General features: G+C 45.4%; 1 protein-coding gene across 2 annotated transcripts in view; it reads left to right on the forward strand.

Moving 5' to 3' along the window:
• The first annotated feature begins 732 nt into the window (after positions 1–732).
• The window catches only part of GKAP1 (G kinase anchoring protein 1), a 664789-nt gene continuing 639069 nt past the window's right edge, over positions 733–26452 (forward strand). For both annotated transcript variants that reach the window (XM_078675829.1, XM_078675827.1), the window contains exon 1: positions 733–855. The gene's annotated coding sequence lies outside the window, so the exon portion shown is untranslated. The remainder of the gene's footprint in view (positions 856–26452) is intronic.

Genomic DNA, 26452 nt, shown 5'->3' on the forward strand with positions numbered 1-26452 from the left:
ATGCATTTTTTCTTTATTTGTTTAGTGGAGCTTTGCGGCCTCTACCGCAATTATTTTCTTTTATAAATCTATTTTGGTGGCATATCATTAAATTATTAAAATACAAACTTAAATGTTGCACCAGGTTGGCAAAGTTGGCCTATTTCCTTTACTCAATTCTTGGTTATTTTTTTTTTTACTACTGGGCAATAAAAACTAACGCTATATCACGGTCAGATCAAACACTAAACACAACATCCATTGATCTTGAAAAAACAGAAATAACATAGCGAGTCGCCCCCCAAATGTTACATTTTAGCACTAAAATTAGACACAACATGTGACCTTAACCACGTTTAGTTTTTAGAGATCTACTACGTATAGCATTAAAAAAAGAAATATATTTTGTTTCCACTCCGCCGTTTTGCTTGTCATTTTGTTCTGGCTCTACGCCAGGTATTAACTTTAGCAGCTCTGTTATAACTTGTCATCATTTGAACGGTAACGTGCATTGTGTTGTTTCTAACTCTGGTATCTTCTCTAGACAGTTCTATGGTTGAGAGGGCTTTCCGTGCACGGGACCCGCAGAAGACCCCTGAGTAACATGGCAGAGCAAGGAGGATAGCCAATACAATTTCACCCACTCTCTTATTTTGGTTTTCTCGGTCCTGGTCTGTCCCGCCCCTTCGTGTAACCTCAGACCAATAGGAGCCAAACGGCAGCCGAAACGGAGGCCCGGTGTCGCAGGAGGGGGCGGGGCCAGGGGCGGGGAGACAGCGCATGTGCGTCCCGCAGCGGTTTACGTACTCGTCACGTGACCGCAGTCGCCAGGTCGTTTCCTCTGCTGTAAACTAGTCGCTGTTCAGACTGCGCTCGGTGAGTTACGGGACACGGGATCCTTGGGGTTAGGAGCAGCCTTTCTTCACCAGAAGCGGGGGTTGGAACTGATAATAGGTTGTGTGTTGTCAAGCCGGAGATGTGGGACAATAGTGAGTGTATACGGGTAAAAAAAAAACTGCGGACAAGTTGGGGAGTGTGTATATGTGTAATGGGCAAGGCTGTGATCAGATAAGTAGGCTATTAAGACCCAGGAATTTGAACTTTAGGTGGGTGGGCGTGAAGTTCATTGTAACGCTGCCTCACCTAGAGACGGAGGCAACGAAGGCCTTGATTCTTCTTGAGCCGATGTTCAGGTTCCTAAACGAAAGGAAGATTCCAGTTTAATTTTGAAATATATTCTAGCGCCTGTGGCTAAGGGTTTACTCATTTCAATGCAGGGCAAGTAAACGTATCTGTTTCTGCAGCAAATTCAAAATGTTAGTGTTTATCCTTTAATAATGTATTTTTCCCAAGAGTGGCACAGGAGCCATTGTTTTAAGATCACAACGGATGTGCAATTCACTTGCGTTTTTCCAAGCAGACTTGCCTTCCTCTGAAACTGGCCTACTGAATCATAGAGGAGTATATAAAGTGAGACCTTGCATATATGTATATCGCCCACTGACTGCACGCAGACCCTAGAATGGTTCTTAAGAAGCAACGTAAATTGCAACAGTGGACCTTTTGAAACATAATGGTTTCTCATCAGCTCAGGAACTACTGTACTTCTGAATCTGTGGACTTATGCAAAACAACGGAGGTAGTTAGTTAATGTCCCTGCTTAAGTCTGCCAACTAACCACTTCTGGCTTCATTGTGAAGCAGCTGTAAAAGTATAATCTCCTACCAAAGTGAATTTATTAAAGCACTAAAATCACTCCAATTGCATATAAAGCATTTACACTCTTAATTCTTTACCATTATTTGTCTGTTTATTTAAATATCCTCATCGCTGATATCTTAAAGTTTAGACTTTGTCGTCATGTCCATCATGCTGTGGATGGAGATCCTTTGCACGTAAGGCCCAGAATTTAATCGTGTCAGGATTCAGCCGAGGTGGAAGGTGGCAGTGCTTGGGTCTACTGAGATAATGTATCTTTTAATGGAGTCTGACATGAGGAGCAAAGCTCTCCCTTTGAGTTGTCATGTGGGAGCAACGCTTCCTGGAGCAGACTGGTGCAGAGGTGTCTGTGGCTGGGGCGTTCTTTAGTTCCGGCAGAGATTTAATTTTTTATGTTGATTTTTCATCAATTTATTTGGTCTGGGTTTTCTAGAATAAATGTAAGCATTGGTCCTACCTGACACACTATTTATGGCTGTGGTGCTGTATCGGAACACCAGAGTCTGCTTGAAATAAAGGCTATACAATAAAATGGCAAAGATCTGAACTTTGAACCATATTTCCTGTTTGGTATCTTGAGCATATAAGTCTGGACTTTGAGGAGAGCTACTGCAAGTGTTTAGGAGAGATCTCTTGATTTAGTGGTAAATTGACAGATATCTGTTAGTCTAAGCTGGAGCATAATGGGCCCGCCACATGACATAGGATCACCCTCTGATCAGTTTTTCACGTAGTATGGCGTATAGTAGATGTTCATCGGGAGGGAGAATCCTGAGAATATCCATTTAAGATCCTTACAGTGAATCTAAATTGAACTTGTTACAATTGGCGTTTTTTCTGAAAATGTTGAACGAATGTGGTCATAATTTAGACATTTGTAAATAGAGGCTTGCAGAGAAACTGGAACAGGGAATTTGATTCTAAAATAGACATGTGATAGGTTAAGCTTGTGTTTCTCCTTGTGTCTTTTTAGTATTAAATCTTTTTATTGGTAATCTTGAGCACACAAGATCGAATATCAAGCGCCTACAACCCATTGGGCTGGCTCGACAAGGCAATACTGTACATACACACCAGAAACTGTGGTTATGAACCAAGCGTTAAACACAGCATGCCGCCTACAACCCAGAGGGGCCGGCCGCGTCATAAAATCTCATTGTGACCAAAGGAGCGATGTGGCCAGACCCCAGTGAGTGAGGGCTGATAATGCATATAACTTGAAGAAAAGGAAAACCCTCCCACCCCAACTAAGCCCCCCCCGCATCCCTTCCCATCCCCCCCACTCTCCAGGTCCGAACTCCCCCCCCCGCCCCCCCCACACACACACACACACACAAGGCAATCCTCCTCTAACTTCAGCTGGTCTCTATTTGGGACAAACGTAAGACGCGCAAGTACCTAGGACATGTGACCTCCTTGAATTCTGTGTCTAAAAGAGACAGAAATGGTTGCCACAATTTCCCGTATTTCGCGCCCTCCCCCGCCTTGATTAAGGACAGCTTTTCCATGCCCAGTACCGCCCACAATCTAGCCAGCCACCCCTGGAATGAGGGAACATGAGTGGTGCGCCAAAGGGACAGGATGTTTTGTAGTGCAGACCCAATTGCAATGGCGATCAATCTGCCCCTGCGTGAACGTAAGGGGTACGTAATGGGGTTTGGGAGGCCTAGGAGCACATATGAAGGAAACCTTGGGATTTCAGTGTCAAAATGGGCATCAACCTCATCCAAGACCGACTTCCAATAACCCCGCAGGTGTGCACAGTCCCATAGAAGGTGTGTTAAGGACACCGCTTCCCCGCAGCCGCGCCAGCATGTTGCCTCCTTACTGCGGTCCATCTCATGTAACCTCTCTGGGGTGTAATACCAATATGTCACTACCTTGGTGAGGGTGTCAGTCAGGCCCATGTGATAGGCGGAGTGCGGCGCACGATAGTATATCCCCTCCCAGTCTTTAGAGCGGAGTGTGCGTCCTAGCTCTCTTTCCCATCTGGCCCTGCCCGAGTTATAGACATGGGTATAGCGGTCTAGCAACATGCGATAGAGATCAGAGATGAGATGTTTATCTGTCTTTCTCGTGAGCAGCCAGTACTCATAAGGCCGCTAGGGCCTGGTCGCCGACTCCTGTACCTGTTCGTTAAGAGCCCAGTGTCGCGTTTGCAAATATCGAAGACGTTCCGACTCCGGTAAACCGTAGGTCTGCTTGAACGTCTCAAAGGGGATGATTCCGCCGCCATCAAACATATGTGACAGGGTCCTGCATCCCGCCGGGCGCCATCTCGAATAGGCTGCAACCTCCTGTCCGGGGGAGAACTCGGGGTTATCAAGTAGAGGTGTTAGCGGGAAGGGAAAGGTAGTCAGGTCGTGCGCCAGATTGGTGCTGTCCCATACCTCCAGAGGTACCCTCGTGATGTAAGAAGCATAGAGGTTGGGAGGTCTATGCTGTCTGCGGAGAAATGGTACTTCCTGGAGTGGTCGGCCTGCTATGGCCTGGTCCTGGAAGAGCCAGTGTTTCTCTGACTCCCATCTGCTCCATTCGACTCCTTGTGTCTTTTTAACTAATATTTATAGTTAAAAAAATTAACTGTAGTGCTTATGCCCTTCCTAAGCTGCTACATATACTATGTATTGGGCCATGAGTGATCGTGCACTGGATACTGTTCATGAATATTTGTTAATCACTTTCACGTGTGATATGATAGTGTTCATTGTGCTCTTATTAGTAGGATTCTCCCACCGCACACAATACAACTTCCTATAATGGATTCTCCTCCTATTGTGTAACAGTCCTTTGCAATTCTCCCCAAGAAACAACTGACCCCTTTTTAAAATGCTTTTTATTAAATACATTTTTTTACTCAAAGCCGTACTTGACTTCTTTATCCTCTTAGCTCCCAAAAGGTAAAATATTAATGTTGTATTTTACGTTCCCTCAAAGTGTATTTATTGACTGGCAATTCAATTCAAAGGTTTCATTCTCGCATATTTCATCTCTCATCTATTGTCACCTATTACTCAGGACTCCTTAAAGGTCACAAAGGATTCAATTTAATTTCTACTATGACGCATGCCTGTTTGTTCAAAATAGCATACTTAATACAGCACCACAACTTGAGTCTTATGAAACGGTATTTAAACGCTGCCTGTATTTATGCTTTATAAGGTTCAACGTTCTTGATTTTTGTACAATTAATTTACAGAGCCACCTTTTTCTTCATTATTTAATTTCTGCACACCTTCAAATATGTGAGTTCAGCATTTCTGCTGTGCAAACAAATCTTTTGTTTGGTTTAAAACACAAAATATTTTTCGATGTATAATGAGAATCCAGCCCACATGTAGAGGGTACACATGACCCCTGACTTCACTAATAGCATTGCCATCAAGTTGCACTGTCATTTACAAACATCAAAATTTCCATTGAAATGGCCACAAACCTTCTAACTAACGTAGTTTTATTGATAAAAACAATATAGCATATAAACAATCTGAAAATGAGATTCCAGCTAAAATTTGTCTTTTGCACATTTCCCGATAAAAATTTCTGATTTGTTTTAAGCCTATTCAAATCTTTTTTCATTTCACAGAATTGTAAAAAAATGTGCTTTCATAACTACTGAAATATATTTTGAAATATTTGTACAGTTCACTTACAAGCAATTTGAATGTTGTGTGTTAGAAAAAAAACTGACATTATACAGCCTTTCATTGCATACTCTTTGTACAGCATGATTGTCAGACCACTTTACAAAATCTTTTAATTTTGCAGTCGGAGAAAAGCAAATAATTGTAAGAAGACAAACTGACTTGTGACCTCTCGCTCTCTGAATGCAGAGCAAATGAGACCGTATAAAAACAAGATTTAAAGGCATCCTTATTGCTCATTCACTGTAGAAGTGCACGGAACACCTGTTCCTTGTCCGCTAGCCAGACTGGGCCAGTAGGCCCTAAAAATAGCTTGCCCTGATAAAATGACTCCACATGGCGAGTAGATTTCTTGAGACCTGAATTTGTGAGTTAAAAGGAGAGCGATATGGAACCCACAAAGGATCAATTAAAGTTAAAACGCTTTAGGCACACAGGGACCCCTCTCATCAAGGGCTACTAAAATTGCTATTTGAGCATTTAAAGTGCAAATGCTTTGAACACCCTCTCATCAAAGTCTTTGAAAAACTGCTGAAATAACGGCAAACTGAATACTAGAAGACCCTTGTCATCAAAATTCATCAGAAATAAGTAACTAGTCTAAATCTAAGTGCCATCAAAGAAGTAACCGTAAGGGAACTGTAGGGACCCTACAGTATGAAGAATTAAGGTGCAACTGCTTTAAAAACCCATGATTCCCCTCTCATCGAGGTCTAGTATAACTGTTGTATGAACAAATACAGTCTAAATGCTTTGAACTCCAGGGAACCCCCTCTCATCCGGATCTACTAAAAACCACTGAAATAAAGGCAAACAGTGAATGCTAAAAGACTGTCAAAATTCAGTGGCAGTGAACAACTAATCGAAGTTCCATAAAGGTTCAAAAACAGAGCACAACATCTTGATACTCTGATAAATAGCATCTGAAGCAATACAAGGCGCAGGCACCCCATGTTAAAGGCAAGCCTGTTAAAGTTCAATAATCCTCTGTGGCCACTATGGCTTTTTCCCTGCAGAATTACATATTCTAAAGTCTTGATGTTTTATCACCTGGTATTATTCAGCAAGGTATATTTTTTTAGCTATTTAGTACATTCAGTAAAAAAAGTAAACAAAATCTAAAAACTAGGTTGGTGACTATTGAATAACATGCTCTGAAAAAAGGCCCGTATTTGCATGTCTGTCATGACACTTGATTTAAAACTGAAACTTTATGCTGGTGTTTTGGAAAGTGCAGCTAGATCAAAAATGGTTGGCAGTTAAGAAGTTAGCTTAGCAGTTTAAGAATTAATTTCTTAGCCATTGTTGGGGCAGTTACAACCAACCATTGGTGACCAGTGATAAGGTTAGGTTGATCTGTCCCATAATTAAGCATTGCTTGAATTCAAATCTTTAAACTGAGATGCCGGTCACCACCTTCATGTGGGCGAAGACCCATTACTAATAATCGTTACCCTTCTAGTAGCCTCCTCTCTTATAACCGAACAGGGAAAGCTCAAGTGAGGGATTTGCAGTATGTGCCAGTGTGATTTTCATAGTTTTCACTCTTTCTATAGTGTGGTGACAGTATGTTACACTCACCAGCTTTTTTTGTTTTAGTTTTTGGTTGTAAATGTTATTCTCTATGTGAAAACCAAGCCTTTTTCCTAGCTATTTTAACCACCCTGAATGGGTCGCCTCTGTTCATAAGATTAGCCATCAAGATGTTCGCTTCAGCAATGTAATCAATTTTATGTGCACAGTTACAACACACTCTAAGAATTTGCCCATAAGTAATCCCTTAGTGCTTGTGGATGAAAACCGTAGTATTTTAACAAAGTGCTCTTCTCTGTTGTCTGGTTTCCTTCAGAAGAAGGTGAGAAGTTTATCTTCCTCGTGCTTATTCTTGATGTCAAGGTCAAGGCAGCATTGGTTTTCAGTGGTTATCAGCATAGCTGGTGAATTTGAGAGTTGTTTGAGTAGAATTAAAGTAGTTTACACATTCACCCAGTTTCTGTCTTGTCGACCCAAGATGAAAATCTTCCACCAGGAACTGCACACAATTTCACCTGTACAGTACCGTACCAATGCCGTACATTTTATAGATTTATTCTCTGAAACAAGGACATACACAAGTGGCCTTTTGTACAACCAGACGGATTTATTCCCCTTCCATTGACCAGCCTAGCAGCACATTATAATTATAAATAACAGTGGCTATCATAACTTTCTTTTTAAGTGTCACTTACATTTTGATGTCCTGATGAGACTGCAGCAATACAAAACTGGTCAAAACACCTTCAACAATAATTATTTTATAAACTCTGCAGAAACACATAGATTCATTCAAACATTAGGGCTTTTTACAGCTAAAACTTAATATAGATTGCAGTTAAGTGCTTCGTGCCTACATACATGCAGTTCCTTTATTGCATGTTCACCTCTTCCTTTTTTCTGGCTTCTCTACACTGGGGGCAGGCACTATGTACTCTTTTTTGTTGTTGTCAGAAATGTAAACATTTCATTTGTTGATACATTTATTTGTGTGTGCTGAAATGTTGGATTAATTTATCTGCAAGGCTATCTTTTAATAGGTATATTTATTCTACTTAGCAACTTCACTGTAGGAATGTTGTAGCTCACTGAGTTCCAGTTGAGTCATTACTCCCTAGATACTCCTAGACCCAGGTCCCTACTGGCATATGTTCTGCTCTTGTTAGTTATAATATTGACAGGGGAATTGCTTAATGAACACACTCAACCCACCAATGTCCTACTCGATTTTTATTATTCAGCTGGACAGTGAAGGACAGTCTGGTGGTGGAGCATCAGAAATGCTAATCACCAGCGTCAAATCTTTCTTACCCAAATACGATCCAAAGGAAGCATCCAAAAGTGGGTCTTGTCAAGACTAGATTATGGGAAGGCTATCCTATCCGACGGTCTCAAAATGTATCTGCCGTCTCAAAGCCTCCTTGCATGCAGCACATTTGATCTGAAGGACTGATGGCTTTTTGATCATATCACCCTCATCGTAAGCTCATTGAGTTGCTGCTAATGGATGGTAGATCCACTTTCACACTTGGGGCCTGATTCTGATGCAGGTTGGAAATCTTCCCGATCAAATCGGTTTGGAATGGTTTCCGACCCACTCGGACCGGGAACGTCCAACCGACGGAGTACGATGCATCCGGATGCTTCCAGATACGATTTGGTTGGACTCCCATTGACTTCAATGGGAGCATATGTTCCTAACCGCATCATAATTGGGCCCTGGATTGGGAAGGCACGTTCCCGATCCTATTTGGAAGGAGCAAATGCCTTTTAGGAGGCCTTCCTAACCGCATCAGAATCGGGCCCTAGGTGGGAATGCTTTCCAACCCACATCGGAATCGGGCCCTAGGTGGGAATGCTTTCCAACCCGCATCGGAATCGGTCCTTAACGGGATAGTTGCTGAACTCGTCCACTCGGACCACTTGTGCAGTTTTGCCTCAGAAACTGAAGTTTTCTGGTATCTCCCATCAATTATGTGTCTCCGACTTGCTATTATTTGAAATTCTAGCTTTTCAGAAAAGTCATACCTCTAACCAGTGAACCAATTGTTCTCAGGCTGAGTCCTCAAAGTATGAAAATCTATTCTCCTGACAATCCGTACTTTTGCCTCCTTCCTTGCCCGCAGCTCAAAACTTTTAACCAATGCTTCTCATGCTGCTATCCTGATTATGACTGACTTGCATTGTGATCCGGATGAGTGCAGCTTGGCTTCCGACGTACTATGCTTGAGCTCCGGCTCTATATGATCCAGACTGCAGGATTGAAAACATTGGTGGTTTGAACTCTTATTCAGGCCTCGACAAAATGTATCAGAGAGTTAGATTTTATCAGGGCAAGGTATATTTAGGGCCAACTCGCCCCTTGTGGCGAGCTGACAAACAGGTGTTCTATTCATTCACAAAGTGAAGGAACATTAAAAATGCCTTTAAATCTTGTTTTTATCTTGTCAAGTTTATTCTTTGTTCAGAGACAGAAGTCAAAACTCAGGTTACATCTACGATTACTTTACTTTCTCCCACTGCAAAGTTCGAGGATTTTGTAGAGTGAACTGTCTGACAAACTTGCTGAACAGAAATTGTGAAATGAAAGGCTGTAGGATGTCATGTTTTATTCTAACACACATTTAAATAGCTAAAAAGTTACCTTAACAAACATTTCAAACCAAATTTCGATATTTATGAAAGCCCATGTTTTTGTAATTCTGTATGATGAATTTTTGAAAAAATATTTTGAAAAGAAATCAGAACAATGAACGTGGTAATGTGCAAATGATACATATGTTTGCTGAAACTCTATTTCCACAGACTACTGTTTGTGCACTATATAGTTTTATAAAGTGCTTCAACACCTCCGGTGTAGCAAGCACCATATGAATGCAAACCTTTTGACCTCTTCTACCTCTTCGCTACCCTTAATCCAAATAGCAGTCTAACATATACACAATTCAAATTATTTTCACTATACTAATTCACCACTAATCGTTTATGGGCTGCGAAATAGTGTTACTAGCCGAAAAAGTGATATGACGCCTCGTCGGGGGTAGTAAGCGCTACATAAATGGAATTCCAATACAATAAGTAAAATTGCATGTTAGTGGGAATTTATTTGGGCCATTTCAATAGAAAATGTGTCTGTTAAACGACAATGCCCTACCACCATATGCTTTAGTAATATAGTTAGTAAAAGTGAGTTTTTAAAGATGTACTGAGAAATTTTCTTGCCCCGCCTTGTTGGCAGTGCTATTAGTGAACTAAGAGGCAAGTCAGGGGCCATGTGTACCCTATATGAGGGCTAGATTCTTATTATGCACAGAGCAAACGTTTAGTCTATTAAATCAGATAGGTTTTTTATACAGCAGAAATGCTGAACTCACCTATTGGAAGGTGCTCTCTTATGTGATAATGTAGAAAAAGGTGACTCTGCAAAATAAAATATTTGCCTAGGATGACCAATTGTGTCATGCTTCATCATCGGCAACCTCTCCCCACCCTGGTAGGTTAGTGGCACCAGGGAGGACTCCACCTCCTGTTCGACTCTTATAGTTAGGGATCCCTGGCCCTTAAGAATTCACCAGGCCCATTTGGGCTTCTAATGTAGGCAGTAGCATGTTGAATTAGCTACTGAAGACAACCTACCTGGCCATAAGGTGTTTTTAATTCAGTGATCTGGATCACTTCCATATCAAGTAGTTTTTTAAATCTTAGAACTCCCTCCTGCGCGGAGTCCAACAAGAGGTTGAGTCCACCCTGGTGGTTCTACCTTACCAGGGTGGGGAGAGGCTGAGATGAAGAAACATGACGCAATTGTGTGTGTGATGCTTCCTCATCTATAAGGATGACCTTCCCTCTGCACTCGCACAGGAATTCTGTGAATGTCCTACTTGGACTTCTGTATGTCTGATTTAGGGTAGTAATACTGGATAATGTATTCTCCCTACAGCTGCCATACCTATTTGTTTTAGTTGCGTTTCAATAGGAGGGCATATGGTCGCTTACCTGCTCCTCTCCCTATGTGTTCAGAGACTTTCTCATCTCACATTAGCACTGATGTGGATTGTCTTTCTGCATATGACCACTACTAAGCCCAAACGAGAAAGTACGATCAAGGATGGGTTACAGGCCATGGGCAACAAACATGATGAAAGAACTATAGATGGATAAGCATACCAGAGAGAATTGTAGTGATGGAAATGATGACACAAAGGGCAAAGATATAAAAAGCTACATCCAGGGTGCAGTTGAGACACTCTTGGTGGAACACAGCTCTTACCCACTTCACATAGACCACGCACACAGAGCAGGCTCACCCAATCCCAGCTCCTGATATTCTAGTATTTTTCCACCACTTTGAAGATAAAGAGACAATCCATGAAGCAGTGTGATGCAAAGGCTACACCCATTACAACTCCTATAATCTTCAAATATTAGCCAAACGAGGCACCTTCTCCCCAATTACAGCTTTCCATATGGAGCACAACCTCTGATATCGTTGGGGACACCCCTTCAGATTTCATTTTGAACGGCAAGGCATGTGATGGGTGACCAAATCACTAGGATAGGCCTGCCAAGTCCTGGACCCCCCCCCCCCATGAGGTGGACAGTGACTCACCCTCTTATCTGCCGTGTCCAAAGACCACATAATGGTAAACAGTTCACAGGAGGGCTGATGTAAAACTCCCAAGCAAGAAGAAATACTAGCAGGAAGCAAGGCAGCATTTGTACAAGTCCAAAAAGTCAGTGGTCAATCAACGACAAAACACCCAAAGTAACAGTGACTGGATCACAGTCCTCTCCTGATATTAACAGAAATAGGAGGTGTCGATGAGCGATAATATGAACAAAGGCTCATGTCGTGGCAGACACCTGAGTGACTTTTCCCACGTGTTATCCATAAGAGGGACATTTGACGGATCTGTAGTTACCCCTATATTCTGGGGATTAATAATTTTCACATTCCTGTTTTGCTATGGTTACCTAGATAGACATTGAATTTTTTTGAAGGGGTTGGGGGATTCTTAAGGGAATGGGGCAGATGGATTGCTGCCACTTATTTGCTAACTTCCCACCACAGATACTGGGATGTAGAGGAAACTATTGAGCCTCCAGACCATAAATCCCCTGACAGGCAAAATTTACATCATTACATGTAACGTTGGAGATTTATCAACATCCTTAAGAGACGGACTGTTCTGCACAAATTAAACTCTCACCGCACAGATATTGGGCTTATTCTGGAGAGACATCTGAAGCAAGATATTGCCAGACTGATATCCCAAGTCTACCAAACACAATACTTTTCCTCAGGAGGGAAGACAGTGGCAGGGTGGGGATCTTAATAAGCAACAGATGCCCATTAGTAGTAGAGGAAACCTTAAAAGACACACCTGGTAGATGGATAGTCTGAGAGGGGCCTTGAGAGGGAAACGACTGACAGAAGCATCTATTTACTCCTCGTATTAGGCAAGAGCACTTTTTAACATGGACTATACACTCCCTCACGACTTGTACACCAACCCAAATAATTTCATGATGGCTCAAACTTCATACTGGATAGCAGGGCAGATCAACCTTGGTGCAAGAGCATCATAGTGCTCTCACCAATAAGCAAAGCTCTACAAGAAGAACTAGAACTAAACTATGTCTGGAGACTCCTACACCATTTGGTGTGAGATTTCTCCCATTATTCTGGGGCTCACAAAACATATGCCTTACTTCTTTTACATTTTCCTGGATAAGCGCTTACTACCAGGCATAACCGATGCCATATTAGAACCTGTCACACTCTGATCACATCCCTTTCACTTGTACTCTGACTTGCACGTACACTAGGCCACCAGGTTCTGGGCATATATGGTGCCTTAAACATGCTCTCTTAAAAGACCCAGTGACTGTTAATAATAACAAGCATTGGAATAGCCAATAGGTCTCTCCTTTGGGACCTTATAATTGTTTAGTTATCCAGCACAATATCCTTGGTGCAACAACATCAATTGATGCATGGCTAAACACTTATAAGGTCCCAAAGGCGAGACCTCTTGGCTATGCCAATGCTTGTCATTCTTAGGAAGTCCGCATGGCCTACGTGCGAGAGAGAGAATGCTGAGGGCATGAAGTTCCAGAGCTGAGCAGCCTGTATATTGAAGGCCCGCCCCATCACCTTTATGTACCCCGTAGAAGAGGCACTGTTGTAGATTCTCGGCAAAGCATGCTTGGGCATTGTTGCAGCCGGTCTATGCTCTTTTTTGCAGTTCACAGTTTTGTCGACCACACTAGAAGTATGTCTGGCGTCCCTTAAATCTTCCAGCATGCCAGGATACTAGAAGGCTGCACGCTCCTATCTTACTTTATCTCCTCTTTACCGTGCGTAATGGAAACATTCTTGTACATAAAGCAATATTGCTCACCTCGATACAGGCAGCAGAAACCGGTTGGCCTAATAAAATAAAATAGGAAAGCCAAACCCAATTTAATCACTGTGTTTAGGAAACTGACAGAGACGATGACCAGTGACCAGCTTGGAACTTCGGTTTACAGTCCAAAGCCCAAGCATTTAAATGCAAAATAATTTTTCTTCGGTCAGCATTTTCTCCATCGTAGGTCGAATTTCTCCAATTTTTAAGTGGTATTGTGGTAAACGCTTGCAGATCGCTAGAAATAATTGAACAATTGGTCATCAACAGCGTCTCATAATGAACTTAGAACAGTGGGAAGGCCAATGGCGTTTAATGAACTTAGAATAAGGGGAAAGGTGACAGAGAAAGACTGGAAGTGTGAAAGGAAATAACAGAAAACGCGAAAATATTAATAGTGAACATAGAAAGAAGAGAATAAAAAAGTTAGATCGAATAAAATAGTTAGATCGAATAAAATCACTACAGGCAATTAAAAGCAGAAGAAACCGAAACATCGCTTAACAGTCACGGGACTGAAGGGCACATGATTGCAACAGCATTTCTACATAGGTCTTACATGAGCACAGTGTGTTACCACTTAACAAGTGTCAACTAACCGTTATTACTATTAGTATCATGTATCATACCATGAAGGCAGCATAGCGATTTGATTTCTTTCTACTGAAGTAAAGTGTTCCTACAATGACAGAAGATTGCAAAAGCATTTCTAATATATGGTGTGGCAGTGCCACCTAGTGGGCGACAACAATATTGCACTTTGATGGGCCAGCAATCATGCTGGCAGTACAAACACTAACATGAGGTATCATCACGAGCGCCAACCACTTCAACACCGGGTAGTTCTCCTTCGCTAAGGTTGCAGCACAGCAAACTCCAGTTCACTGGAGAGACACTCCTTTCCTCGTTGTCTCCTACAAGCTACTGCACCTTACTTGGCAGACAGACAGTGGTGCGTTTCAGAAATATGATTTATTTGGCTAAAACTTACATGAAAATGGGAAACATGGATATTCTAGTCGCATTTGAAAGGACAAGGAGGTGAACGTGTAAGCAAGGTCTTTTATTCTGAGCAGTGGAGCGCAAAGGCATCAAAGCGGTTGTAAATCTGGTTATAGAGTGGGCAGAAAACAATCAAGGAACTTTAGTGAACAAGCATTGGCCGCGCACCTGTAAAAGTGACACGGCCATGAAAGTGATCGCGGGCTGTAAGGGTGCCCGCGAGCGATGCACTTAATGACCCATGACGGAGGAAAGCCAGATATGCGGCTGCGTGCGTAACCGCAAGCTTAAGGCCAGCAAAAGTGTGTAGTAGCACTTTGAAAACCCACTTACTAAATGTCTCGCAGAGCAGCACATGCGTTGGCTCAGGCGAGACCTAAAAAAAAATAGCATACGGAATATATAGCGAACAGTGACACAGGACACCTCCATAGCTACCCTTTGTGATTCCCTGAAGGCGGATCTCTAAGGAAACGTTATCACGGCGATGGCTTGTTTAAAGCACATGAATGCAGCTTTACTCAAAAGGCAGACCATAAAGACCTCTAGCAGGTTCATAAATGCACCCACTCCCAAAACACATGAAGTTAAATCCTTATGATTCGGCCTAGAATAAAACAATAAGAATGGACATTGCTGCATAACTGTTAGCTAGATTGTACAATAACTATTGCATGTTAGATAATAAATCAGGGAAACTCTTGGCACATCTCCTGCGTGCCCTCCAGACTGAAACATATCAACAGAAGTTAAATCTCTTGATGGCCAATTGCAAACGCAGGAATAGGACAATATGTAATGTTTTCGGAAGTTGTATTACCAGTTATACACAAAACAGCCCACAAATACACAGATGAGAGCAGCCTAATTAACAGGCTCTATCCAGTAAAAGCCCCAGGCCCTGACTGCTTTACAACCTTTTATAAATGCTTTGCCGCTCCTCCACCCTCGCTTCCACTTCTGCACAAGCGGTATCTGGAATTCATACAGGAACGGTGAGTGACTCCCTCGATGACGGAATCTACAATCTCTCTGATGCTCAAACCAGGTTAGGAACCCAGCAGCTACGCTCCTACTGACCAATTTCAGTCCTCAATGTTGATGCAAAAATCATTGAAAAAATAGGAACACTGATACTACTGACTCTATTTGGCAAGGTAGAGAGCATAGCCTGGTTTCAGTGTTCGCTCAGGTCTTGCTACAGGGTCCTGGTAATCCCATGCCTGACCTACAAATATGCTGAAACACATTTAATGGTTCCTAATACACTGGTTCAGAAGAGAGACTGAGAAAGGTTGTTGTATGATGGACCACACTGGGCAATACCTTGGTGGGAAAAGGCGCATATTTGTTACATATCTCCAGTAACGAGAGCTCCTCTAAAGATATATGGGGTTAACTAGCAAGGAGGAAGGGAATTGCAACTTTCCTGTTGCCCTTCACACCACTACGGGGGAAACAATTCCCACCCCCCTGGTTAGAAAGAGTAGCATTTAACCAGTGGTTTGAAGCGGGATGCAAGATGCTTAGGAATAGGTTTGAGGAAGGCCCCATCAAATAGTTTAGAGTCAATCATTTTTTATTATGCGGGAATGCAGTATGGTACACAGCCCAGCTGCCTACATCAACTTGCCGGCAGGGCGTAAACTCAGTGCAATGACACAGCGTCTGGGCCTACATCCCGGAGGACGACCCCGCGTAGGCAAAAGAACTTGAGAAGCAGCCCGCCTGTGCTATGACCTCCGCCTTATATCAAATAACGAACAAGAAAGAAAAATCAGAACCCCAGCCCTCTCCCATTCCCGCTCCGCATCAGCTTCTATCTGCGCTGCTCACTCCCCAGGATCCACCTGCTCTACCAGGCAAAACTCAATTCACAGGCTTAACCCCTTCTGACTCTAAAGGAATGAGTTGCAGGATCTGTAGATACTTAGGGCAAGTTACTTCTCGGAGGTCTTTGGATAGGAGCTGTAAGAACGGCCCCCAGAGTTTAGCATATTGAGAACCCTTCCCATCCATTCCCAGCGAGAGTCATTCCATTGCTAGAATGTGCCAGAGTCTTTGAAACCAATCTCGAGGGTCAGGTACAGTCGGGGAACCCCAGTGCGCCAGGAGCAACTGCCTCACAGCTAACGAAGCCAGCACAATCTGCCTACCCTTCAGCGAGCGCAGGGGAAAAAACTGAGGATGGGAAGCCCCAACAGAGTATGCTCCGGCATCCGAGGGAATGTAATCTGAAACGCAGCATTCAACTCATCCAAGATCGTGGTCCAATACCTCCCCAACTTCGGGCAGTGCCATAACAAGTGCGCCAGTGTCCCTGAAAGACCACACCCCCGCCAGCAGAGGCCTGACTTGGTGACATCCCATGCTCTAACGCACGCCGGAGTGTAATTCCAATAGGCCGCTACCTTGTAGGCCGATTCGGTGCACGCGGTATTAGAGGCCGTGTGCTGTGCGCGATAGAAAACGTGCTCCCACTCTTTTCTCGCCAACGGACGTCCCAACTCCGTTTCCCAACGGACTTGCGCAGGCGTACGCTGCCTCCGAGGCTGAGTCAAAATCATCGCGTATAGCTCCGAGATGAGTCTCCGGTCATCGTTCTTGCAGACCAACCATTTTTCAAACGCCGTCAAAGGTCGGGACATGGAGGCAACGTTGGCTGGTTGGGTAACCCAATGTGCCACCTGTGAGTAGTGAAAAGCATCAGCTATCGGCAGCTGGAGGAACTCCGTGCGTAGCCGGGTGAACGGAATCAGGCCATCTAAGTCAAAGAGGGAACCCACCCTCCCGCCAGTGATGGAAGACTGAGGATGCGCGGCCCAGTGGAAAATCCGGGTTATCAATGATAGGGGTCATTGGGGAGGGGAACGCAGTCCACCCCTTGCGATGCGCCAGCTGATCCCATGCCTTGAGGGTCAGGGAAGTCACCAGGGAGGAATAAAGGCCCCAGGCTCTGTGCTTGCGCGGCAACCACAGCTCCCGCCAAATATTGCAACCTGCCACTGTCTGGTCCATAAAGTTCCAATGTTTACCAGACAGGGGCCTATTCCATTCGACTTTGTACCCAAGGCAAGATGCTTGAAAGTATGCTATCAGCAGGAGAAAGCCCAGCCCCCCCAGCCGCCTTCGGGGTGATTGCTACGGACAATGCCTGCCGCGGCCGTTTATTGTTCCATAAGAACCTATTGAGGAGCCTCTGCAGCTTCCGTAGGATGCCCTGCGGAGGATTCAAAGGTAGCATTTGAAATACAATATGTGGGGGAGTACAGTCATTTTCAGAGCCGCCAGCCTCCCATACCAGGCCAACTTAAGACGGGACCAATCCGATAGGGCTTTGGTAACCTGATCAACCAGCACTTCATAGTTCAGGGACACTGTTTTAGCAATAGAAGGGGCCAACCGGACACCCAAGAACGGAGTGTGCCCACTGGAAAGCAAAGTCCTGCCTCAGATCCAGTATGTCTGCCTCAGGGATGGAAAGATTAAGAATTTGCGATTTGGAAAAGTTGAAGCCCGCCACCTTCTGGAACTCCAAGAGTTCCTTCAAGAGGCACCACAAGGAGGAGTGGGGGTGGGTGTGGGTTAATGCGAGAATGACATTGTCTGCGTACAGACTGATCTTATGTGTTTCGGCCCCAAATTTGATCCAGGTGATATCAACGTTAGACCGAATGCGCTGAGCAAAGGGCTCCATATAGAGCGCAAAAAGCAACGGGGAGAGGGGGCACCCCTGTCGTGTTCCCCTCGTAATGGGGAAAAGGGCAGGTCTGCAGCCATTTACACGCACAGCCGCCTTAGGGGGTGCATAGAGGCCCTGAACCCACCGCAGGAAATTATCCCTCACCCGAACGCCCTCAACACAGCCAACAAGTCGTCCCAATCTACGCGGTCGAAGGCTTTCTCTGCATCTATAGAAAGCAAGAAAGCCTGCATCCGAGAGCGATGGACCAAGTCCATGAGGTGGAGCAACCGCTTTGTGTTGTCTCCCCCTTGCCGTGTCGGAATAAATCCCGCTTGATCGGGCTCTGATTCCGTCCATCAAGGGGCTAAGCCTCGCCGTCAGCACACCCGAAAATAACTTGGCGTCCATGTTGAGCAGCTAGATCGGCCTATACGATCCACACTCTTTAGGGTCTTTCACAGGTTTAAGAATGACCGTGATGGCCGCCTCTGCCATGGACGGAGCCACCGCTTCCGTATCAAGAAAGGAATTAAAAAGGCGGGTCAAGAGAGGAGCCATCTCCACGCAGAAAGTTTTATAAAAGATAGCGGAAAAACCATCTGGCCGAGGTGATTTAGCCACCTTCAGCTTTGCAATAGCCGAGATGACCTCCTCAATGGGGATCGCAGAGTCTAAAGCCTCTGCCGATTCCCGATGAAGGGGTGTAACTCCGCATGATTCAAGATAGTCCGCCACTCTTTTAGAGGACACTCCCTCCTTCTTGTATAGGGTCTGATAAAGTTGGCAAAGTGTCTACAATGGCAGCATCAGTGGTGTGTTCTGTCGCTTGCGGGCCTCTAACGGTGTGGATAGTGGTCAATTGGGTGTGCGCCCGTAGCCTGTGCGCAATCATCTGCCCTGCTTTGTCCCCACATAGATATAACTTGTGTCGCAGGCGTAATAAGGCATGCAAAGCCCTATCTAGGTCAAGATGTTTCAACATGCGCCGCTTCGCCTCTAACCCCCTCCAGACCCTTGGTGCCCCAGCCCTCTTATGAATCGCCTCCAGGCCACTAACCTCCCCCTCTAACTCAGCTCCTTTCTCTTTGTGCAGGCGGGAGTATGTCGCTGCAATCGCTATAAATTCGCCCCGTACTACCAATTTCAGGGCCTCCCAGACCGATGCGAGAGCCGTAACCCCCACCTCATTTTCGGCAAGGTAATGAACGATGGTCTCGCGGATCTTCGCAACCACCGAGTCTGAGTGGAGCAAGGAGTCACGAAGGCACCAGCCGGCCGGCGGCGGCCTAGCACTGCTGTAAGTAAGGACAACAGAAATAAGCGCATGATCTGATAGGGAACGCAGCACAATATCTGCTGCTGACAAACGAGGCATGAGAGAGGACGTGGCCAGGAAGTGATCCAAGCGCGCATAAGTCTTATGGGCTGCTGAGAAGTAGGTGTAACATCGCCCCTGACTGGAGGGACCGCTGCTCCGATCTGTCAACCCCCGCCTCCAGTACAATGTTCAGATCACCGCCCACCCGAATCGGTGCGTCCGGTGACGCCAGCACCTGCGAAAGCGCTGCCTGCAAGAAGGACTCCTGGTTAACATTTGGTTCATAAATGGACCTTATCGTAAACTGCGTCTCACCCCATTGCCCACGAACAGCTAGACATCTGCCTTTAATGTCCACCACTTGGGAGATAATTTTGCAATGTGCGCGCACACTAAAAAGAATGGCCACCCCGTTCTTTTTATTTGGTCCCAAAGACCACAGCTGGAGTGGGAAGAGCTTGTCTGCCATGCGCCGGTCATCTTTAGAGAGGAGATGGGTCTCCTGTAGCAGGCACACACTTCCCTCAGCATTTTCCAGTAGGGATAAAATAGCAGCGCGTTTCACTGGGCTATTGAGGCCCCTGACATTGAGGCTCACTACCTTCAGATCTCTACTCATCATGTCAATAAGAGAAACAGATCGCCTATGCACATTCCCATTCTAAAGCTCCTATGGTACCACATTGGCCCAACTGTCCCTTGGATCCTCGTCTAGTTCCCCCGAAAGCTGATGCGGAGCCCCCAAAACAACCCCAAACCCCCAACCCCTCATCCCTCACCCCCATCACATGTAAACCCAGAAGAACACTAGATTCAACATTCACAGTTGAAAAGAGCAAACAAGAGTCCGTTAAACAGGCCCCAGTAGCAGGGGAACATGGGGCCAACCTCCCACTCTCCCAATTCCTAATATAGGACTGGTCTCCATCGAAGGACTTAAGGGTGTCACCGACCTGCATCAAGTAAACAGTCTCCTCTGGCGCCAGCTACTGGCCCAGTTAGTGCCGTGCCAAGCCAATTCTTCGGGCCTCAAGAGACCCCAGACGCATCAGTTACCAGGGCCACAGAAGCAACCGCAGCCCCTCTCTCCAGCAGGCTCGTTGACAAGTCAGGCTTTGTGGCGGAAGCAGACTTACCGACCCTTTGCCACTCCACGGAGCATCTGCGCTGTCTGCTGGGAGACCTATCTTCTCCAGGCGAGGGAGCGGCCCGCTCCACCCCCAAAGTGCCGAAGGCCGACTCCAGGGAGCGAACCTGAATCAGCTTGCCCATAAACTTAAAAATGAGCCTGAACGGGTGCCCCCACAAATAGGGAATGCCCTGCTCCCTCAGGTGGTTAGTGATGGGCTTGAATTCCCTGCGCTTGACAAGCGTGGAGGCCGCCAGGTCCTGGAAAAGCGCTGGGTAGTGGTCAAGGAATTGGAGGGGATTGAGATCACGTGCTTTCCGTAGAATGCTTTCTTTGAGCTGAAAGTCATGCACGCACGCCAATATGTCAGGGGACTTGGGCCCCCGAGGCAGACCCACACGGTGGACACGGTCCAGTTGAATATCTTGCAGGTGCTCTTCATCCAGAATCTGACGAAAAAGGGCTCCCACATACTCGCGGAGATCAGTCCCCTCGCCTTTCCACAGAACAGCCCGAATCCGGATATTATTTCGTCGAGATCTGTTCTCTAAGTCCTCAGCATGCGCCTGAAGGTCCAAGTTCTGCCCCGTCAGGCGAATCACATCTTGCTGGAGTTGATGTATGTCCTCTGCCGTTCCCAGATCATGCTCCTCCAGTGTCGCCACCCTCTCTCCCACAGCGTCCACATCGCGTCTCATCTCCCTCAGGTCAGACGTAAGCTGGGAGCGCAGTTCTGAAATATCCTCCTTAATGGCAGAGAACAATTCTAGCATGAAGGACTTGGTTGCCGGTTCTTAACTATCATCAGGCCGCGGGGACTTATCAGCAGCCGGCGAGGTAGACTGCCCAGCCACTTTCTGGGGCACATCCTTCGGGGGCTTGTCTTTCCGATTTCTGTCCGCCGCCATCATGCCCCTTGAGGGGACCCGTGTCCCAGTACTAAGGGCTATGCAGGAAGCGTAGACACCGGGATGGACCCCAGCCAAGATTCCACTCCTTCGCTCCCAGACACAAGCCCGGCTCCACTGAAGTCTCCGAAGCGTGGGGGACGGAAGAGGACCGGTCTACTCCGCTTCTGAAAGAACGGGCAACGTCTCAGCGACCCAGCAGCCCACCTTAAATGTCGCGGTCCGCTGCCACCGGGAGAGGGACAGCACAGTCAAGGGCAGATCAATACCAAGCCACCTTCCAGAGGTAAAAGCTAGTAGCGGACTTCCGGCCTTCCAACTCCTGAGGTTGTAGCTCCCCGTAGTCAACACAGGGGCGAGAGGTACACTCCCGCCCGGGCCCGTTTACGGGGAGGCCCCAGGCGCATTGCCCAGCAGTCGACCACTCTAGAGGGCTTTGGCCTACCCTTTGCGGTCTCCTGTGCTCACTGCCGCACCACGAGGCAAGCTGTTAGGGGCTTTAGGGTGCCCACTGACCCACACAGCAGAGCGGCCGCTCCCTCAGCTGCTACTCTGCAAGGCCTCCCCGCCGGTACGCGGGCCGAGTGGCGAATGTCCAGATCTCTTTTCCCAGGCCTCACTTAGCCGTCCGTGGATTTGCGTGCCCAGGCGCCCAGAGGGAAGGGAACATTGACGCGCCGCCGCTGGCTGGGCCTGCCGTCAACCCCCAGGAATCTGGCCCATCCAGTCCACAGGGCCCCTGGACTAGGGGCCTCCGGACACACCATCTGCTGGCTGCTCCCGAGCCCGAAACCGGGGCCTCAGCGCGCCGCGCCCCCGTGGCGGCCCCACACCGTCCGCCGTCCTGCGGACCGAGCTGCAAGCCTTCCTGGGGCTGCCCCCGCACTCCTCACCTCGCTCGGGGGTATAGGCTTCCTCAGGCACTGTCCGGGCCTGTGCAGCGCGGGAGCGCCCGCCCCGCGGGGGTCTCAACCGCTGCTGCCGCCCCAGACTTGCAGGCTGCCCACTCTCCTCCCGGCCAAATCGCTGCTTCACACCTGACGGCGCCGCTCCTGAGTCTGCCGCGGCCACAGCCTCAGCGCCGCTCCCCGCTCCTCAGACCACCGCAACGCCGATCCGGTAATGGGAGGCCGCCACGCACTCCTCCCGCCACGTGGGTCGCCCGGCCCGGAGCCGGTCAGGGCCTCACCAGTCCGAGCTGCTCGGCGACCGCACCACTCCGCAAAATAGCCGCCCCAGTAATGTCAGGGCAGCTGGGGAACACTGTTGCATGCCTGTGCTAGCGGAGATGGGAACTAGCAGTGGTTATTTCCAAAGATTAATGTCGGGTGGCGCCGGAGGGACTGAAAAGCACGTCCTACCCCGCCGCCATGTTGGCCACGCCCCCTCAAATAGTTTAAACAACTAAAAAGACGCTGTCCCAGTGTTTTGATACTTGCTATTGTTTTCTTTGCTTAAGAGGTCAAACAAGAGGCAATTAGCCTTAACGCCCTTTTAGAAGCACCTACTAACATGCACCGAAGATGGACATGCCATTTCTAAAATATACAACATGCTTAATCTTAGGCAAAAGGGCAAGACATTTTAATTCTGGTGTGCCTAGTAGAAAAAGCTACAAATTACTCATGACGTAGGCCAATGGGAAGACCTCTTATTTCACACAAATTGCTTCACCTCTAACACAGGGGCTAGCGAAATAATGTTCAAAATATTATATAGCTGGCTCTACATCCCAGCATGGCTAGCACGGATAAGACTGTGGGTAATTCACATTGTTGTCAGAGATGTGGTGAAGATGGTATACCAGCGCACATCTTATTGTCTTGCCCCAAGGTGAAACCATTCTAGAATTCTGTCTTGGCAACAATAGGACAAATCGCGACTGAAGAACTGGCCAAATGCACAGAGTTAGTACTTTTGGGGTAGTCATCTGTGGACATATATCCCTTGTGGAGGAGAAATAGGTGCCTCTCCATTCTCCTGGTATTTGCCAAGCAAATGATTCTCCTCTGGGGACGACAACTGGCCCCTATGGACTTGCAGTAGACCAAAAGACTGTGGCGTATCTTGGGCATTTTAAAACTGTTAAAATGTGGCAAAGGCAAGGAAAAAGAATTCACAAACCAATGGAGCCAGCTCCTCAGCCTTTTTTATTTTTAACCAAAAACTACAAAGAGCTGTCGTTCCCTGAGAGACTTGGGGCCTGATTTATTTCTTGGTGGATAGAATACGCCGTCACAAATGTGACAGTTATCCTGTCCGCTGTATCACAAGCATCATAGGATATAATGAACTTGTAATACAGCAGACTGATATCTGCCATGTTTGTAATAGAGTATCCCATATATTAACATCGAAATAAGGCCCTTCCAGTTAAAGTTCTGAAAAACTCCAAACTCCGTGGCATTTACTCTACAAGCCAACGAAGAAAAAAATTTTCATAACTTGTCTGACCAGACCCCAACAGGGAATGAGAATATACTAGGATGATGGAGACGGTAGTTGGAAGGCAGGCGGGTGGCACAGGGAGGAGGGAGGGCTTAAGGAAGGAATGGGTTCAGCAATTGAAGAAGGGGGGATCATTTCATTGTTGACAAATGAGCTAAATGCCAATAAAAAGTTATTTAACCCTAAAATGAAAATGATACAAACAGTTGCAAAATGATAATGCCTATGTGACCACATTGTTCCTGGCGTCATTGCCTTTCAATAAAGCACTGCGAAAGCAACGGCATCTCTCCTTTGTGCCCTGCCTTACAATAAAGCACTTGGAAACAACTCAAAGACAAAAAAATTCTAATCTAAAATGAATTCTATTTCCTATGCACTGTTGTTGTGGGGAATGTGATCCATAATTATTTGAGTATTATAATTGAGTCTTCAGGACAACAGTTCTACCAATGAGCTGGTTCCTGTATTTTGTTTCCGATGCTAGCAATAGTGTGAGTGATGGGTTTTAGCGCCTATACACACATTTTGAAGTAGGTTTGAACTCAACTTTGGTGTGGTTTGGTTTACTGAGGAGTATACATTATTGAAAATATATACACAATCATAGCAGTCAGGGTCCCTATTCATTGGGAGCTTCAGGGGATGTCATCGTGAGTCACTCAACACTAGCCTCAAATCAAACCTAAAGAAAAAACATTTGTAATATTTTGAACTCTGATCATCTTTTTCATACCTAAGATTGTTGAGAAAATATCTAGTGTCTCAAAATGTTATACAAATATCTTTTATGTCTTGTCTGTAGGCTTTGAATAAGGATAGCATTTTTCATGGTTTTGAAATCAGTTATTCACACAAGTGTTGTGTGCATACTATTAACTGTTTGCTTACGAATAATTCTCAAGACAATTGACATTTCTTTTTTTATAATCGGAGCCTTTACACCACAGCTTTTTGCAGTTCATAAGGACTGTGAATAATACATGTTACTGTTACACAGTGTAGTGGTGTAATGGAAAAATGAAAGGGTGAGTTGGCCATGTTGGGGTTCAAATTTATGACTTTAATTACACTAGATGCCTACATCAAGCACTTAACTTACCGAGTCATGTAGCCAACCATTTCATGTGTCTAAAATTGAAACCTTCTTTGAAGTAATGTTTTGCCTGTGCAATTGTGGGTGCACATTTCATGTCTACGGTTTTAGAGTACACCTTCTCACTAAACCTGCCAAAAAGAAGTGTACTACTTTCAAGCCCTATGAAGCTTGTGAATTGTGGACTGTGAGCCGCACCCTACTCGTCCTATTCTCATTTGCCACTATCAACTTAATTTGCGAATTTTGACTATTTGCTTCAGGCGCAAACGATGTTGGCTATTGCATGATTATTCAAAATTCAGCTCAAAGAGCACAATTTTGCTCATAAAAATTGAGTGGGATAAATGTTTGTGCTTAACATTGATACGCTTTCATAGAATTGGGGTCATAAATTGTACAATGTATGTGAGCTTTCTAGTAGTCCCAGACTTGAGATTTAGCTCAAGCAAAATGTAGGTGGTATTACATTTTTTAGAAGAATATATCCCTATTTGGGCACTTGAATGCACATATTATTGTGGGATATTTTAGTTCACTTTCTTTTTTCAATAAAACTGTTTATCGAGTGAAAAACACCAAATGCATTACAAAAAGGGCATTGAGCCAAAAATAATTTCATTTAGCTCCGTAGAAATTTTCTTAAGTAGAACTCTACCATTTATTTGTTACACCAAATTGTAAAGCACGCTACAACTGTAACCGTCATAGCTGCAGGTCAAACCCTTTACTTTAATAATATTTTTTTTAAATAACTCTTCTTTATTCAGTAGTTTGACCAACATTCATTGTCATGTTGAAATAACAAAACACCATAACTGTCTGTCTCATGCTTGTTTACCGACATCTATTTTATCCCTCCCTCTCCTTTACCACAAAATCCTACTGGCTTTGTATCTGCTCCCATAACACTTGCTCCACCCCCTGGCCTCCAGCAGAATATCAGCTGATCCACTGTCTGAAAAAAAGGCATTAATAACACTTCTAGGGCCGTATTTCGAGATCGTAGGAATTTGAACTGGCAAATGTATCATTCTGACATCCTTCTGGTTTTCTCAGTTATGCGGAGAGGGCGGGATCACCATCCGAAACATTTAGCTATCAGTTGTCTGGAAAGATCGCCTCAAACCATCTCAAGTGGTTAATTAGCCCCCCCCCCCACACTTTACATAGTTTAACACATTCCCATCTTTTTTTGTTCAGCATATTTACCTCAAATGCAGTGGGTGAACATCCAAGAAATATGTTGCTGCTATATTTGGGTTACACATACATAAAGTGAAATGTGCATGCATTAAGAAATCTACTTTGTTCTGTCCTACTTGCGCATCATTTGGATGTTAGTATATTGTTGTTTCTACTTTACAGTTCCCTCTAGTGATCTGCCCAGAACTTAAATATTTTAAAGGCATTTAACCTTAGAGGGGACTACTTTATGGAGCAAAATGCACCAACTATCTAAACTTGAGCTTAAAGGCAGAGTTGCCCTAAGAAGAGTATGGTGCTGTGTCTTGCATATGGGGTGGATGCAGATCACTGCCTACCTTCATAATAACCCCACCCGTAACTTGTTTGTTTCAC

Source organism: Lissotriton helveticus, chromosome 2_1 (assembly GCF_964261635.1).
Source record: "Lissotriton helveticus chromosome 2_1, aLisHel1.1, whole genome shotgun sequence".
Classification (NCBI taxonomy): domain Eukaryota; kingdom Metazoa; phylum Chordata; class Amphibia; order Caudata; family Salamandridae; genus Lissotriton; species Lissotriton helveticus.